The 19,243-nt window shown below is 37.5% G+C and overlaps 1 long non-coding RNA gene across 1 annotated transcript in view; it reads right to left on the bottom strand.

Annotated features, from left to right (window-relative positions):
• LOC138141780 (uncharacterized) overlaps nt 1-17,256 on the bottom strand; it is a 65,031-nt gene extending 47,775 nt beyond the window's left edge. Inside the window, exon 1 of the long non-coding RNA XR_011163255.1 lies at nt 17,182-17,256. This is a non-coding gene — a long non-coding RNA (uncharacterized lncRNA). The remainder of the gene's footprint in view (nt 1-17,181) is intronic.
• Nucleotides 17,257-19,243: the final 1,987 nt, after the last annotated feature.

Here is a 19,243-nt window from a genome sequence, read left to right as displayed (position 1 = left end):
ACCAGAGGGCTTATTTTCAGGGGAGGGCTTATTTTAATGAACATTGACAGCAATTTTAATAAACAGGTAAATGTGAACAAAAAAATGTACCTTTATTCAATAATGAATTCAATAAAGAACAGGATGACACACTCATTGCTGCAGCTCTGATTGGATGCAGCTCAGAGCGCGGCATGCGTTTCACCCGGGGGGAAGGGGGGACAGTGCATACAGAGGGTACTGTAATGTAGCGTGTAGTGCAGGGGATCACCTTCACTACAGTAGCAATCTCAATAGGGCTTATTTTCGGGGGAGGGCTTATTTTAGAGGAATCTTACCACAGTAAGGGGAGGGCTTATTTTCGGGATAGGTCTTATTATCGGGGAAACACGGTATATATGTATATATATATATATATACAGAGAGAGAGAGAGAGAGAGATGTAGATATTACTATGCTTAATGCTGGATTACTATGCTTAATGGGTAGGGGGCAAGAGAAGGCAAAAAGGGAAGAGTACCATTGGTGGCAGGTCTTTCATCTCCCAACTGTCCTGGAAGGTTCCAGGAAGACAAGAGAGGGAAAGGGTAGGGGTGGGAAATGTGTAGAAACTCATTGTTTAAATTACTTGGGGGGTGGGGAGATAGAAACTCAGGAAATTATTTAATAAAGGACTGTTTTTTTTTTTAAGGAATGACATTTGAGATGAACTTTGAAGAAATCTAGAAATTCTAAAATGAGGAGGAATTGCATTCCCTTTTCAAGTTTGAGACCCCAATATCTACTCCTGTTGTAACTTTAAACCACAGAAGAAAATCAATGTGTGTTTGGGGGTTGCAGATATAGATGGAGTTGCAGAACATAAGAAGAACTCAGATGAGAAGGATATCCATTTTCCTTCTGGATTGACTGCCATAAGCAGCTAACTACTTATCCAATAAGTTAGATTCCTGCCTGACAGATTTCCATGCATTCTCTAGGTCCTGGTTCCTTTTTGAGGAACAAAGGGGAGGGATTTTTCCAGAGATGCCTGTCAATCATTTCTCTTGGCACATTACTTAGCAAAATCAAGGGTAAGCATATTAATAATGCCTTACATAATGCTTTTCTCATAAATAAGTCAAGGTGTCTCAGAGATATTATGAAATGAAGTTTGACCAAACCAGAAAATCAGCTGAAGCATGTAGATTAAAACCAATCTCTTTACTCTCATGCTATGTCTCCATGATGCTTAGAAATTTTGATGAAAAAAAAGTCATACAGGGGTGGCCAGGTGGCAAAGTAAGTAAGAGCATCGGCCCCAGTGTCGGGAGACCTGGGATTGGTTCCGGCCTCAGATACTCAGCACCCACACAAAAATAACTGTCCATGTAACCTTGAGCAAGTTACTTAACCCCGACTGCTTTAAAAAAAAAATCAGGGGCAGCCAGGTACCACAGCAAGTAAGAGCACCGGTCCCAGAGTTGGGATGACCTGGGATCAAATCTGGGCTCAGACACTTAGCATCTACCCAGAAATAACTGGCCGTATAACCTTGAGCAAGTTACTTAACCCCAATTGCTTAAAAAAAAATCATACAATCAAAACTTCTTGCTTGGCCCTGGGGAGAGAAAATCACCAGCTGATTGAATTTTTCATTTTCCAAACAGTTGTTTTGATTTAAGCCTTAGTCCTATGTTTTCTTTTCCTAGAAAATGCAAATAAATCCTGCGAATTATTTTCTATGCAAAGTGGTAAATGTCTCAATCTGAATTTCTTCTCCTTCCAAGACAAAGTAATTAGAAATTCACCAATAGTCATTAAAAATTATCTCCTGCTAAAAAGCAGACAAAATTATCTCTTTACATGTAGTACCAGACAAAACTCTTTGAAATTGAATATAAAAATTTAGGTCCAGGGATGAAACTAGCTAATGTAAACTCAAGTGTTTTTCTACTGCATTATTCAACCAGAGAAGAGATATTAATATTGTATGCCCACTAGAGAAGACCAGCTAAGATGGCAGACAAAGAGGGAATAGTAGATAGACAGATGGTAGAGACAGGTTCTCTTCAGAACTATAATAAAGATCTAAGAAGAGCACCAGCACAAGGAGTGACTGAACAATCTTGAAAGAAACCTCATTTGGTCATTTTTCCATTTCCAAACCATAAATTTGGTCCACAGCTTACTGAATCAAGCATGGATTGTGTAAGGGGGGGGGGGGAGGATGGGAAACTGTGTTGTTCTGATCCCCAGAACAGCAGAATCCTTGTTTCATTATCCAAGCTCAGATCAGGGGAGGTCATTTTGACTTTGTAACTATATTTAAGACAGCTCAGGAACAAGTGACTAGGATGGATGTGGTTGGAGCAGGAGCTGGTTCTGCCTCTCTGAACCTGTAGAACTTTCAATGAAGCTGACAGGGCCTGGAAAATGCAGTTGACTACTGAAGTTCCACCCAGAGGCAAGCCTACAGGTGAGGCCCCAAGCCTGAAATGCATAGTCTGGGAGGGCAATGAGGCTGCCCTAGATTAGACTATGCCCTAGATCAGACCACTTAGGGCCCACTAAAAGTTTGCAGCACGTTGGCCTGAGCTGCCCTATGATCATTGAAGAACTCAATATCCAGAGAATGCAATGCTAGAATTCCAGATAATACAGAGGAATATGATACAAGACCCTGGCATTCTATCTGGACATGTAATCAGCTTGACCTTAACAAAGAGTTGAAATTTGGGAAGAAAAACTAGAAGAATGAGTAAACAAAAAATTCCCATGATAAAGAGCTATAAAGGTGCCAGAGACAGCCCAGACACACCTAGAAGAATAGAATAACTCCAAAACATCTATAAACAAAGCCTCAAAAAAAAAAAAACCTCAAACCCAACAAAGTTTGGCTACAAGAACAACTAGAATGTCTAGAAGAAATCAAGCAAAAAGTTTGTTTGTTTGTTTTGAGTATAATTGATATTATAAATGAAAGGAAAGAATTGGAAAAGAAATGAGATTTGGAAGAAAGACTTTTTAGAACTAGAGGAATCTAACAAAACAAAAAAAAAAAAAACAAGAAAGAATATAAACACCTGAGTAAAATTTTAGAAAAATTAAATGTGATAGATTTCTTGTGATTATTTAATGGGAGTAGAAAGGAGACAGTGGCTGAGAGGATAGAGTGCTGGACCTAGAATCAGGAACACCTGAGTTCAAATCACTCCAGTATCTTTGCCAAGAAAACTCCGTGGACAGTATGGTCCTTTGGGTCACAAAGAGTTGTACATGACTGACCAAGAAGAATAAGAAAGTATTGTATATATCTTTAACTATTCATGGCACTTATACAAAAGCTGATCAGGTAGAAAATATAAAATCATTATGAACAGAGGCAGAAATTTTAGATGCATCTTTTACTGACCACAATTCAATAAAGTAATATTTAATAGAAGACCATTGAAGAAAGAACTAAAAACTAATTGGAGACTAACTTAATCCCAAAGAATTGGTAGAACAAATTAGAGATAATATCGATAATTTCATTAAAATTAATAACAATGAAGCAACATAACAATGTGTAGAATGAAGCCATAAACAATTCCTTAAGGAAAAATTCATATCTCTAAACACTTTTCTCAACAGAAGGGAAAAAGAATAGATCAATGAATTTGAGATGAAAATTAAAAAATAGAAAACTAGCAATTAAATAAAACTTAAACCCTGAAATAGTAATTCCAAAAATGCACAAAAAAAAGCAAAAAAAAATCCATTGATTTATTAAAGAAAACTAGGAACTGTTTTTTTAAGCAATAAAATGTAACAAACATTTGCTGATTTGATTTATTTAAAAAGGCCAATGAAACTGCCTACATTAAGAATGAAAAAAATGTAAATTCACTAAAAAAGGAATAAACAAATTATCAGAAACTATTTTGCCCAACTGTATGCCAATAAATACAACAAATTAAATTGTGTGCATATTTGGAGGAAAATGTGTAAAACGCCCAGATTAATGGGATGAGAAATAGAGAGTTTAAATAAATCAGTCTCAAAAGAAGAAATTGAGCAAACCACTAATGAACTCCCAAAGAAAAAACTCTGGCTTAAGACAGATTTACAAGCAAAGTCTATCAAACTTTCAAAATTCAAAATTAATGACACCATTACATGAACTGTATGTTAAATATAGGAAAAGAAGAGATCCTACCAAGTTCATTCAGTGATACAAATATGATCTTGATACCTAAATCAGAGTGAGTAAAAACAGAAAAGAAACATATAGACCAGGAGTTTCAAGTGTGTGTGTGTGTGTGTGTGTGTGTGTGTGTGTGTGTGTGTGTATCACTGATCCCTTTGGCAATCTGATGAAACCTATGAACCCTTTTTCAGGTTGATATTCATTGCCTGCATATGTGATTGGAGGAAATGCCTTTATTTCAATTAGAGGCTAGTAAAAATAAAGATTTAATTTTTTGCATCTGAATTTATGAACCCCATGAAATCAATCCACACACCTTTTGGAGGTTCATATGTTCCAGACCAAGATCCCTAAAGTATATTGAGGCTTAAATTTTAAATAAATATTATCAAAGAGACTATGCAACATATCAAAAAAGAATATACAAGGTTGATTTATCATAAGAAATACAGTGTTAATTCAGTGTTAGGAAAGCTATAAAAATGATTGACCATGTTAGTAAGGAAAATAGCAAAAATCATATGATTAAATCAATAGACTCGGGGTGGGGGAGCTTTTGACAAAATACAACACCGATTTCTATTTTTTAAAAAACCTAGAAAACATAAGAAATACCTTGACTTTTCCTTAATATGGTATCATCTACCTAAATCCAAGAACCATTTTATATATAATAGGAATAAACTAGAGTGTTGTCCAAAAAGATCAGAGATAAAGCATTACTACCACTATTTAATATGGTTTTTAAAATTCTAGCTATAATGCTCAGACAAGAAAAAGAAATTGAGGGTGTGTGTGTGTGTGTGTGTAGAGAGACAGAGGGAGAGAACATATATAGATACACATATATAGAGAGAAGAATATATATGAAGCAAAATTATTGCTTTCTGAAGACATTATGGTTTACTTAGAGAACTTTAAACAGTAAATAAAAAACTAATCAAAACTCAGCTAGCGAAATTGTAGGATATAAAATAAATCCACTTAAATGATTAGCATTAAAGTATATTGCCAATAAAACAAGAAAGTAAATAGAAAGAGAAATTCTATTCAATATAACTAAAGAATGTATAAAATACTTGGGAATCTATGCCAAGACATACACAGGAACTATATTTATACAACGACAAAAAAATCTTTATGAAGATAGACATCTATATAATTGGAAAAGTTGTTCATGGTAAGGCTAAGAAAATATAATGAAAATGATAGTACTACCAAAATTGGCTTGTGTATTCAATTTTATACAATTCAAAATACCAAAGAATTAATTTATGAACCTAGAAAAAAAAAACAACGAAATTCATCTGGAAGAACAAAAGGTCCAGACTCTCAAAGAAAACCATAGGGAAAAAAGTAGCAACAAAAATTTTTTTTAAAAAAATTTAAAATTGGGGGCGGCTAGGTGGTGTAGTGAATAGAGAGCACTGGCCCTGAAGTTAGGAGGTCCTGAGTTCAAGTTTGGCCTCAGACACTTAACACACTTACTAGCTGTGAGACTTTGGGCAAGTCACTTAACCCCAACTACCCTCCAAAAAAGAAAAAAAATTAATTAAAATTGTTTGATTCTATTTTTAAAATAGAGGTGCTGATCAATGGAACAGAATAGGTATATGACATACAGAAGTGAATGCAGAGAATCCAAAAGGCCCCAACTAGTAGGATAAGAATTTATTATTTTGTAACAATTGCTGGGAAAGTTGGAAAGGTAGGCAAAAATTATGTTTGGATCAACAGTTCATACCATACAATGATAACTTCCAAATGGATACACATTTTAGATATAAAAAGACTCGCAATAAACAAATTAGAAGAGGAAAGAAGAAATTATTTTTCAGCTCTATGAACAGATGAAGAATTCATGACCAAATAAAAGACAAGCCATATCACAGGAGATTAAAATGGACAGTTTTGATTACATAAAATTTTTAAAAATACACAAACACAAGTAATACAGCTAAGATTAGAAAGGAAGCAGTTAACTGGGGAAAGGTTGGGGGCAGGGAGGCGGGGGGGGGTGGAGATCTCTACAGCAAATTTCTCTGACCAAGGTTATCATTTCTAAAATATGTACAAAAGTGATTCAAATTTATAAGAATAAGAGGCACAATTAATAAATAGTCAAAGGATGTGAACAGGCAGTTTTCTGAAGAAGAAATCCAAGTTATCAATAATCATATTTAAATGCTCCAAAACACTAATAACTTTAAAGATAAAAATTGAGGCAATTCTGAAATTCCAGATTCCACCCATTAGATCAAATGAGTAGACCAAAAAGAAAAAGGGGTGGGGCGTTACACATGTTGGAGGAAAACAGACAGCAATATACTGTTCATAGAGGTATGAATTTGTTCAGCAATTCTAGAAAACAATTAGGAAATATGCCCAAAAATTTACTGAACAGTGCTCACGCTTTGATTCAGTAATATCATTTTTAGAACTGTGCCCAAAGAGAACAAAGAAAGAGCAAAAGACCCTTTTGTACAAACAGTGTGTTTTGTAGTGGCAAAGAACAGAAAACTAAGGGAAAGTCCATCGATTGGGGAATAACTGACTGAAATTATGGTATATTAATCTAAAGGAAGGAATGATGAAAGAATAGTTTCAGTCAGACCAGGGAAGATCATTATCAGTTGATGCAGAGGGATATGATTAGTATCTATATATACATATACATGTATATGTATGTATGTATTCATGTATATGTATATACACACATATATACACAATAACAACATTCTAAAAACAAAATGATTTGAAAAACTTTAGAACTCTATTAAAAAATGAACAGTAACATTTTAAATTCAGTGTGGCACCTCTTCTAGACTGCTCTCCCAATTTGTACCCACACGCTTCAGATGTCCAAGGAATCAACTATCATGAGGTTCTAGGATATCTTATGTGTCCAGTTCCTAAAAAGTATTAGATCACAAGTCCTTATTGGTGTGCTTCCCATTTCCAGTCATGCCTACAAGCAATGTGCTTTTTTTTAAATTTTTTAAAGCAATTAGGGTTAAGTAACTTGCACAAGGTTACACAGCCAGGTGTTTTTTCTGGGTGGGTGCTAAGTGTCTGAGCCTGGATTCAATCCCAGGTCATCCCAACTTTGGGGTGCTCTTACTTGCTGTGCTACCTGGCCACCCCAAGCAATGTGCTTTTAATGAAGGTATTTATTAAAAAGTATAAGAACAGTAGCCAAAAAACCTCCCCCTCCATAAACCTGAAGTACATTCTTACAAACTCAAGTGAAGAGTGGACACAACCTTATAGTACAATAGTAGGGAAGTTTACATGTGGGGAATGCTTGTGGCCAAGGTAACACAGAATACTATGTTAGGGCTTAGAATTATTTCTCTGCATGTTCAATCTTCATGATATATTCATGAAGTTAGGCAGGTTGCTCAGCTGGGCTCCCAGGTTATACTCTCTACAACACTACTCTGGATTTCACTATTGTAATTTCACTATTGTTGACAAGAGGAGTGAGTCAGCTCTGGTCCCATAGGTCTCACCCCTTGAAGCTGCCAGAATGCTGGTTCAGTGTCTGAGTCTGTCTGGAGAAAGCATGCTGGCTCTTTCCTGCTAGAATATGATAGGCATCATAGTTGATACAGGAAGGGAAAGAGAGAGAAGGCACATTCTCATTTCCTGAAGGGGCATCCTCCACACATTGTATCGGTCCACTGCTGACCTGAATTCTCAACTCTTCCAAATTCTTTCAATGCCTACTCAGGGCAGGGCTAATCATTGTTCATCTGGTAATGTTGCTTTCCTGATTAATTTAATGGAGGTATTTTTATAGGTAGTTTGACAACATACTAATACCTTATGATTAAGCGTTGATCATCATTCTTTTTTTTACTTTTTTAATTTTTAATTTATGGGATAAAACAAGTATATAATTTTTTAAAAGATAATTTCACATGAAATGGCAAATCTATTATGTACAATTTGCTATTCTTCTGAAATACATAGTAAAATTATGTAAATTTTTCCTTCTCCCCCTCCACCCTAGATATGGTTACCATTAGACACAAATATGTGTGTGTATATGTGTTCACATATATACATATATGTATGTATTAAAATCATTCTTGGGGCGGCCAGGTAGCACAGAGAGTAAGAGCACCAGCCCCAGAGTCGGGATGACCTGGGATCGAATCCGGGCTCTGATACTTAGCACCACACCCAGAAATAATTGACCATGTAACCTTGAGCAAGTTACTTAACCCTGATTGCTTATAAAAAAAATCATTCTATATATGCTTCTCTTTATTTGCTCTTTCTCTGTATGCCAATAGTATCTTCCTTTGTAGTTAATTTGGGGATTTATAATATTCAAAATTATTTGTTCCCTTATTTGTAGGGATACATTTCATCCTCTTACCCCAGTATTGTTGGAATCTTGGGCTTAGTTGATCATAATTCAACTTCCCTTCATTAGTTTCTCTTCAGATAAGTTTGAATATCAATTCTTTTTTTTAATTTAACAAACTTTTCCATTTGTATAAAAATTGTATTCATAACATTCTATACTTTTATCATTTGTATAAAATTCTAGGTCCTTTTGTGGAGTTATGTATAATCTCCCTTTTCTGTTATTCCTTGGTTTAAAGGACTTAGCCCCCAGCCCAGTAGAAACTGACTCCTCTTAGAACTAATTATTATCAACAAGTCATTTAAAACTTATATTGTATTACAGAACAAAACCAATTTATGTTAAAGTAGAAAATATTATTATATCAAATAAATGCCTCATCAGCAAGCATCTTCAAAACCTGGGTCCCATGCAAACTGTAGTCTTCTCTTCCAAGTTCCTCCAGGGACAGAAGGTTTTGAGTCCCTCCTGGTCCCATCTTTTAAATTAAAACTTCCTTTTTTCTTGCTATTTTCTTTCTCAATAGTCCTTTCAAAGCATGCTATTACATGCTTCTCACTCAAAATCTATGTCCCTTGGACACTAAGCATCCTAGGTAGAAAAGGTAACTGAAGCCACATTGAAGTATCAAGATTAAGATATTGGAGTACCTCCATCTTCATGTCAGTAAACTTCCAAACTTCAGTCAACTAAAGGTATAGCTGGTTAGCAAATTAAAGCCCAAACAGGAAAGCATTTGTTGTCATAGTATATTACTGGCACAATGGTCTATCAAATCAGCCTCTCAACAAAATGTGCCTACAGTTTTGGTAAGCCAGAGCTTTTCAAGTTACAATGTAAGATCTAAAGGTGCAATTTGTGAGGTCAGTAACCCAAGTTTAAATAGATGCTTAAATATCTGTTTCTAGGCAAACAAAGCTCAGGCAACTCATGAAATTACTATTCATCCACATGGCAATAGCTTATTCTGTGTTGAACAGGTAAGTTATGCATCTTATGGGGTACTTGGACCAAGAAGGAATAGATACACTACAAAATAAAGGCAAACCGCAGTCACAAAAACTGACTGTTTAGAGCAGGGGTGGGAAACCTATGGCCTTGAGGCCACATGTGGCCCAGTAGGTCCTCAAGTGTGGCCCTTTGACCATGTGAATTCACTCAACAGGCTGTACTTGAGGACCTAGAGGGCCATATGTGACCATGAGGCCACAGGTTCTCCGCCCCTGGTTTAGAGTAATTGAAAATCTGGGTTTAGAATGAACTGCCTGTGGCTTGATTGCATTGATTAAGGGCAGCATTTTCTTAAAATAAGAAAGATGTGCGGATTGCTTAAAACAGCCTGGATTTAAGCAGTGTAGATGTGGAGAATCTGCCTTCCCAGGAGATAATAGAGAGCTGCTTCCTTGCTACTGTGAAGGAGCTTATAATAATGGCACAAGTGTATCACAAAACTGTGAAAGAAAAGCCATTCCAAAGGTTGTATTTGAAATATAAAATTCAATTCAATAGATATTTACTGAGAGACTTGTAAGTGCAAAGCAAAGCACTAAGTCTGTCAAGGAAATTTCAACCTAACAGGGAGGAAACCATATGCATACAAAAAACTATGATAAAAGAGAGAATGAGAACCAGCATGGCATAGTGGATAGTGAGTCATCATTGAACCAGGAAGACTTGAGTTCATGTTTAGTCTCTGATACATAATGGCTGTAGAACCCTGGGTAACCTCTCAATGCTTTGGGTGGCTCTCTAAGGGCAGCTAGGTGACCCAGTGGATAGAGTAGGCTTGGAGTCAGGAAGACTCATCATCTTGAGTTCAAATACAGCTTGTGACCCTGGGCAAGTCACTTACCCCTATTTGCTTCCATTTCTCATCTGTAAAATGATCTGGAGAAGGAAATGGCAAACCACTTCAGTATCTTTGCCAAGAAAACTGCAAGTCATGAAGAGTCAAACAAAACTGAAAAAATGACTGAACGAAAAACAAGAAGTAACACTATAAATTACAAAGCATTTGCCCATCTTCACTGGTAGATGGAGATTGCTCACAAAGAAATTGAAATCACCATCTCAACCAAAAACAAAGTATATATGTCAGAGAGGGAAATGTAGGGAATGGGGAGAACATATTGAGCACAAAGGAAAGATCCAGACAATGGGCTCAAAGAAATTTGAGGAGGAGAGATCATTTTTGTCTGAGTAGGACTAAAGATATTGAATTAAGTCTTGGAAAGAGGGAAGGATTTTAAATGGAGAAGAAGAAAGTAGAGAAATATATCTCAGTCATAAGAAAAAATATGGAGATGAAACAGGGCAAGTTAACAACAGGAGCATGGTCTAATTTGACTGAATCAAAGAATATACAAAGGATGAGACTGAAAATAGGTTATGTTGAAGACAGATAAAGAGAACTCTAAATGCCAGAATCAGAAGTCATTTGGAGTAGTAGAACTTTCTTTTAGTGATCTTATCATTTACAATTTTGTAGTTACTACATGTTTCCATATATACATAGATATGTGCATATGTATGCTTATATACATATATTTATATGTAATATATAAATATACATTTATTTACTATATATAAAATATATTTATTCTTATATATTATTTTCTTATTTCTACCTATTCTGCTTTGTATCAGTTCATACCAGAGACATCTTTGGATAGAGAGTTGACCTCAGCTTGACACATACTAGCTATGTGATACTGGAAAACTCACCTAACCTTTCAGTTTTCTAGGCAAGCCTCTAAGACTAGAAGTTGCAAAGAAGGTGCAAAACTGTATCAGAAAGAAAGCTTCTTTATCCAGAGTTCTCTATATCAATAAGTCATAGATCCAATCCCTTTCCCTATTCCCCTATCAGTTCACAAAAATATTCCCATGTTTCCATGAATTGTTCATATTCAACTTTTCTTCTTGCACAGCAATATTCCATTACATGTATTCATAAACCATGGATTTTTCAGCCATTCCCAATTGTGTAACACACACTTTGTTTTCAAACTGATTATTTTTCCAACAGCACAAAAATTGTAATACAAAATAATATGCTGGATAGAATATGAGAAAACCATTCCTTATATGTGTGCATGTATATATGTGTGTGTATACATATACTTAGGTGATATCTAGGTGACATATGTATATATGTATATTCATATACATATATAAATATGTGTGTATGTGTACACACACACACACACACACAAACCCTGACTTAGTTAAATGCAAAAGCTCCTACTTAATATGACATATTGATTTTAAAAAATCATTATATGAGAAAGCAATTTTTGCCATTTCTTAAGAATATAATAAATCACTACTACCACATTTTATAACCCAGATAATGACATAGTTCCAGTTAGGAAACAATTTATTCTATCCAGTGAGACAGAGACAGAATAAATTATTAGTTTGAGTACTCTAGTACTCTGAGACTGAGAAAAAAAAAAGAAACGTTTAGGTTTTTTTTTCCCCCAAGATGGATTTTTCCTGAGAGAGCTTTACTACAGGTTGATTTCTTGCCTCAGTAATTTCCCCTCAAATATTCTTGGTTGGCTTTTTTTTTAAGTAGGGGAAGAAGTTGAAGATGAAAGACATGATTAAGCTGAATGGAGTTTTACTCATAATAAGCATTTTCTCATTAGCGTAAATGTTTGAGATAATCATCCCTTTTTTGATTTAGAAAGTCTTAGGCAGGGCTGGGATGAGAATAGTCAGTGATGGTCCCATCACCTTTTCCTGGCACAACTATCATCCATGCTGTCTACTGCTGCCTCACCTTCTGAGGAAAGAAAGAACGTACCAACCTTACACAGTAAGATGAGAATTGAGGTGGTAAAGGAAGAAAATGCTCCATTAGGGAGGAGAAGATAGAAGACAGGAAAAGAGGGACAAGGAAATGCCAAAAATATGAATCCCATTCTAGGAATTTGGTTATCCTGATGGGATAACAGTGAAATATCTTTGTGTATGAGAACATATAGAGATCACCTCAAAGGAATTGTACTGAAATGTACACATCCCCTGAGTTATTAGTCTTCATTTGAAGACAAAAGGTGAGGATTAAATGAGACAAAGCACTTAGCGCAGTGCCTAACATATAGTAGGTGCCTAATAAATGCATGTTTCCTTCCTTCTTTCTAATTCCAAATCCAGCACCATTTCCACTATGTTCCATTGCATCTCATAGATAGGATTCTATGTGACAAATCTCTCTGAAGTGAGTGGGAGTTCTAGAAGTGTGAAGAATACAAGTGTCCGAATCTGTACATGTTGGCATCTGCACGTTATAATTGATAGCAAATGTCTGATGAGGTTGCATTTGCATTTTAGGTAATAGCGCTGTTCTGCCTCAGCTGAGGACTGAGATTGTACTAGTATTATCAAGCTGCTTTCTTGTCTTTTCAAGGTTTTATTGACCACATTGAGCTTTGCCCATGATGTGAGAACTAAGCAAAAAGCTTTTTGCAGAAGCAGTAATATCCAACTTAGGATCTGGGTTCAAAGTTAATGTGGGGAATTACTAGCTTCCTCTTAAAACTGTCTCAAGGTTTCAAATGGATGCAGCATTCACTGAAATCCTCATTATTCACTGCAGGACTGAGAGGCATTGTCATAATATGTTAAGAAGTCACTATGCTTCACCCTAGAGGTGGCTGTACTTCTCTGCAGAATGAAAGGTTTCTAAGAAAGAAATTGTCAAGTCTTCAGTCTGATACCCATTTGGATGAATAGTGAGCTCTGTGTACGATACAATCACTCAAAGTGAAATGTACATCTGCCTCCTCCAACACACCCACCTGGCTATCTCCCAATGGAGATGGGCGGATGCACAGAATTTGGAATAGTGAATGATGCCAAAACATTAGGGTGATGGAGGGGGGAAGGGGAAGGAGGAAAGACAGGAACAATATTGAGTCTTGTGGTTAAGGCTCTTCACCTCATTTTACAGGACCATACAGAGTATGAAAGCATAGATTTCCAAGTCAATGATACTAGAAATAAGTTAGTATCTTCCAGTTTGCATGTTTAATATAATGTATGTGCATGTGCAAATGTATATGTATAATATATTAAATGCAGAGTATTTTCAAATATTTGTACCAGATTTTGAGGTCTTTCCCCCCTAACCCTACCTCTCCTATTTGAATGACTAAGAAGAATAAATGACTAAGAATAAATTTGGCATTCTTGCTCAAAAGCATACATGATGATGGGGGAGAGAAAAGAGGAAAATGGGAAAAAAGCCAGAGAGAGAGGACTCAAGAGGCTTTGCCCTTATCTTGTGCAAGGAAGAAGACACCTAAAGTCTAGAGTAGACTTTCCCTTCCTTAATCCCTTTGCCTTACCTGAGAACTTACCAAATTACTATATTATTTGGAAGTGCCAGGAAGAATGGCAGAAAGCTGGAAAGAGAAAGGGGGGAAAAGCAGCCCCTCCCCCCAACCAAAGAAAAGCCAACCAACCCCCTCTACCACCACCAAAAAGCATGTCCCTTTTTTTCAGTAGAATGCAGTAGACCAAGATGGAACCTTTGTATCCACCAACAGAGTCAGTCATAGGATCATAGGATCACAAATAGAGCTGGGAAGTAAAGAGGTTACCCACTAAAAGGGTTAGGGTTGCTCTGGAGACCCCAAAACACCAACTCGCCAGGTCCTGCCAAATGAATTCGCCTCAAGTCTTCTCTCAGTCAAAGTTTATTAAAAGTTCACTTGTGTTAGACACCGAGTAAGTCTGTGCTAGGTCATTCTACGGCATTCTCACTATTCTATGGCGATCTCACTATTCTATGGCTCTCTCACAAACATGAATACAGGATGGGGTCTTATATACAGAAAGTTGTGGGAGGAATCTAGGGGTGGTCTAGAGGAGGGGTTTGGGGAGGGTCTTCAGGAGGAGTTAATGAGGTCAATGAGTGATTAAGGGTGGAATGTCCGCTGGAGGTCACCTGGAGACCACAAACAATGGTGGTCTTGAACTAGCATTCAAGGGTGGATTGATAGGGTGGGAAGTCTAGTAAGTCTAGTAACAGAGGGTAGGAAGTCTAATAACAGAGGATTTGGGCTCAGCCACAATGTAAGGCTTATGGCCTCATGCAAATGCCTCATCAAATGAGATTTAATCAGAGTCCAAGGGAGGTTCCCAGAGACTATACTTCAAGGACTCAAGGAGAGCTCTAGGGGGCTCCCAGAGCCCATACCTTATCAGAAAGGACCTCTCAAACCTTTCATTATACAGATAAGAAATTGAGGCCAAAGAAAGTTAAATGATATACCCAAGGTCACACAAGTAATAAGTAGAAGAAACAAGCCCTCTATTTCCAAAACTAGCACATTTTGTACTCTATCACCTTGCCTCTCTGAATCCTGATCATATTACTTAAGGGATTTATATCCATCTAAGGGACTTATTTAAGAATGTATTTTACTTTTTTCCTTTTCATAAAACTTTGTAGTATTATGAACTTCGTGATTGTAAGTAGGGAGTTGATCTCAGGACATTGAAGATATTGTGCATCTAGCTTGTTCTCTATGTGGAGAGAAGGGAAAGACAAGAAACCAGGAAATAAATTTAGGAGACTATTGCAACAGTTCAAATGAAAGGTGATAAAGGCCTTGACCGGGGCCAAGCCCACGTGAGTGTGATGGGGCACTAATGATGAACCCCTAAAAGGCCCTGGACTTTCCCACTGGCCTGGGTCCCTGGCATTTGCATGGGGCACCCGGACCTTTCCAGTGAATCCTTTCAGCTGCCCTTTCATTGTGGTCCTCATGTCTGCACCTGACCCTACCCTAGATCACCACTCCTTAATTCCATCTAGACCCTCCTGTTACCTCCTAGTCACCCCAGACTACTTAGCTACTCCTAGATCACATCAAGATCTTCCCACAGTCCTCTGTTAAAAAGGTTCATCTTGCCTCCATTAAAGTGCTTACATTCCTTAAGAGTCTGACCCAGTTGTATTGGCTTCACAAAGACTCAGATTCCTTAAGAGTCTGGTGCCCTTGTCAATGCAAGCATCACAAATAGCATGGATTCTTAAAATCTCACCCACCCCAACCATGTTTTAATTAACCTTGTTTCTGACTGAAAGACGGCTCAGGTTGAATTCTTTCAATCCAGGACCCGCATCATTTGCCCTTGACTTTCAGGGTTCTCAGCACTCCTAGACTGCAAGAAGTGGAAAGAGTAGTGTGGCCTTAGTTCCTCATGTGCAGAGTGAGGGACTTGGACTGCTCAGGTCCTTCCTAAGGTCCTGTGGATCTATGAAGCGAGGTCTTTAATATTATGAATGTCTCTGATGCAGCATCTAATCACTAACATATGTAAACACTGCATTTATATTTGATACATACTTATGTATGGATACCTAGTATCATAGTTATAGAGCTTGAAGGGACTTCAAAACCAACCTGTTCATTTTATAGGGTCAGGGACCAGACCTGAATCCATGTCTGCCTGAAGTAGGCCTCTCTGCACTACTTCATTCTGCCTCTCTTAAAACACATGTATACCTATAAATGAAAATGCTAATCTTTCATTTCATCTAAATATTAGTCTTCAGATATTTGAAAGCCTATCATGCAGAAAATCGAGGGCCATCTTTTAGTATTAGACTCATTTGCATTCATGACTTTCCCACTCTTGGATGGTAAATACTTTGAGAAAAAGGTTTGTGATCTCTCTTATGTCAGTAACACAGTGACATGCCCACAGTAGGTGGATAATTAGTGAGCTGCATTGTATAACAGAGCTCTTATTAACTCACTCCTGTGTGAGCCTATGCTTTTCTTCGGTTCTCAGTATTTGGTTCCCATTGTAGAAGCTGGGAGGTAGAATTTTTAAAATATTTTTCATTGCACAATCAAGTTCTCAAAATTTTAATAAATTTTAGAGCTGTTTGCCCTTTGGGGGTTAATACCTCTTTCCCTTCCTTAGCCAATGATCTAGAACATGCCTAGGGCATAGCCATAAGTAAATCAGTCTGGAGACCGACCCTAACATTTTTTTTAGTGTACCTATCTCAGTTTCTACTGAGACCCATAGAGGAGGAAATGACCAGACCAAGGTCACACTAGTAATAAATAGCAGAGCCATGATTTAAACTTAAGAGCTTTGATTCCATTTCTAGTCTACTTTCCACTCTCCTATACTGTATTATTTGGGATGAGACAGGCACTGTTGCTATTCAACTCTCTGCCACTTCTTTCAGTGGAGAAAGTGAGGGATATGGGTTGCTTCACACGAAGGAAGAAATCTATCTGGGTTTCAGATATTGCTCTGAGTACTGCTTTGTACTTCCTCCCTCATGGTTAAAAAGAGCTCTAAGACCAGACCCTACCCTCTCCAAATGTATGCACAGATTCTTAGCCATGGAAATGATGTAACAACATCCTACATATACAAAGGTGGAGTTACTGACCCATCACTTTGAGTCAATTGCAGTGAAGATCTGCACTGATCTTTCCCTCACTTGCCCATATCTGTCCTTATAACCAATAGATTTCCAAAGCAGCTGACCAGACTCAGGAGTATACTTAATAGTCCTGGAATTTAGCAAAGCTTACTGTCCCTTACTCAAATCCCATTAGCAAGATTCTGAAGTCAATAAAAGCTAACCATCCAGTTAGCCAGTTCTTACCATATTTGTGATAAGGGTTTTTTTCTCCCTCCTTTGGTCCTTCCTTTTCCTCCTTCCTTCTGTACTTGGTTCCTTCCAGCAAGTAGGAGGGTAAGGGGAGGGAGATGTGGAAGACAGAGAAAATAAATGCTTGTTAATTTTTTAAAATAAGAATAATTTAAAAAAAAAAAAGAAAGAATAGTCATCTTCCTAAGAGCACAAAGGACAAATTGAACTGGCCTTGCTCAGTAGCAGTGATGACATTGAGTTTTTCATTTTTTTTTTCAGTATACTGACAGCTTAAGTGGGCTGGCTATCTGTACAATGATGTTGGTATTCTCTTTTCTAAATATGAGAAGTAAAATTTTGCAAGTATGAGCCAGCATATGTTGCAAAGAGTATTAGATATGTGTTGTAACGGAATGACAGTTAGTGAGACCATTAGTCAATTTAAATGGAGTTTTTATTGTAGAGCATAATTAACCCAGGGACTGCAAAGGGTCATGGACCCAAATCAGGTAGCCCCAAGCAGATACATCTCCAGGTTTATATAAACAAAAGCTAAAGAGGTCACCCATGAAGAGGGTTAGGGTTGCTCTGGAGACCCCAAAATACCAATACTCCAGGTCCTGCCGAATGAATTCAACTCAAGTCTTCTCAGCCAAAAAAAAGTAAAATTTATTAAAAGTTTGCTTGCATTAGACACAGAGTAAGTCTGTGCTAGGTCCTTCTATGGCACTTTCCCTATTCTATGGCATTCTATGGTGCTCTCACCACATGGAGGGAAGATAGGATCTTATATACAGGAAGTTATGGGAAGAATCTAGGGGTGGTCTAGGGGAGGAGTTTGGGGAGGGTCTTCAGGAGGAGTTAATGAGGTCAATGAGTGATTAAGGGTGGGAAGTAGCTGGAGGCTACAGAGGATGGTGGGCTAGGCCAGATCAAGGGTATATTGTTATTATGATAGGCTCAAGGGTGGGAAGTAGATGAACAATGGAGGGTTAGGCTAGTAACTAGGCTAGTAGTTAACAGTTACTAGAGGTCTGGGCCCAGTCACAATGTAAGGCTTATTGCCTCATACCAATGCCTCATCAAATGAGACAATTTAATCAAGAGTCCAAGGGAGGTTCCCAGGGCCTGTACCTCAAGGTCACAAGGAGAGCTCAAGGGGGCTCCCAGAGCCCATACCTCATCAAAACCACAACATAAATGTTAGCATTGCTTAACAATTGTTGTCCAGGGATCAGTTTGTTGCCCAACTGGAAAGTTCCCAAATCTATTTTGAGAACTGAACAGAAAGGAGGAGGTCCCCCCTCCCCCTTCACCCTTCTTCTCCCCCCCCCCCCATGTGCTTCAGATAGCAGGTTTGGGCAGGTTTACTGCCTAGCCAGGCTTTTTTGGGTTTGGTGCAGGTTTCCTAGACAGCTCTCCTATGATGGGGGAGAGATGGGGGATATTCACAAACGGGGAGTTACTACATTTGGAGTCAGAAAAGATAGTTTGGAGTCCTGGCTTTGGCATTTATTACTCATGGAAATATGAGAAAGTCATGCAACCACTTTGAACTTCAGTTCGTTCATCTGTAAAATGGAGATAATATTTTGCTACCTACATGAAAGGCTTGGTACAGGGAAAGAACTATACAAGTGTTGAGGTTTGGGGTTTAGAGCTCCTCAAGATCCCCAAATACCAACATGCCAGGTCCTGCCAAATAAATTTGACTTTAGCCTTCTCTCAGGCAAAGTAAAACAAAATTTATTAAAGATTCACCATATTGGGTACTCTTAAGGAATCGGAGCAGGCCAGAACAATCTGACACAGAATGAGTCTGAGCTAGATTGAATCTCAGCACTTTAGTAGAGGTTATCTATACTATACTATACTATACTATACTATACTATACTATACTATACTATACTATACTATACTATACTATACTATACTATACTATACCATACCATACCATACCATACCATACCATACCATACCATACCATACCATACCATACCATACTATACTATACTATACTATACTATACCATACCATACCATACCATACCATACTATACTATACTATACTATAC

Source organism: Petaurus breviceps, unplaced genomic scaffold (genome assembly GCF_028583685.1).
Source record: "Petaurus breviceps papuanus isolate PSGF00001 unplaced genomic scaffold, PetGlider_PUasm1.0 90491, whole genome shotgun sequence".
Lineage (NCBI taxonomy): Eukaryota > Metazoa > Chordata > Mammalia > Diprotodontia > Petauridae > Petaurus > Petaurus breviceps.
The sequence above is the reverse complement of the archived record's forward strand: the minus strand, read 5'-3'. Positions and strand labels throughout refer to the sequence as shown.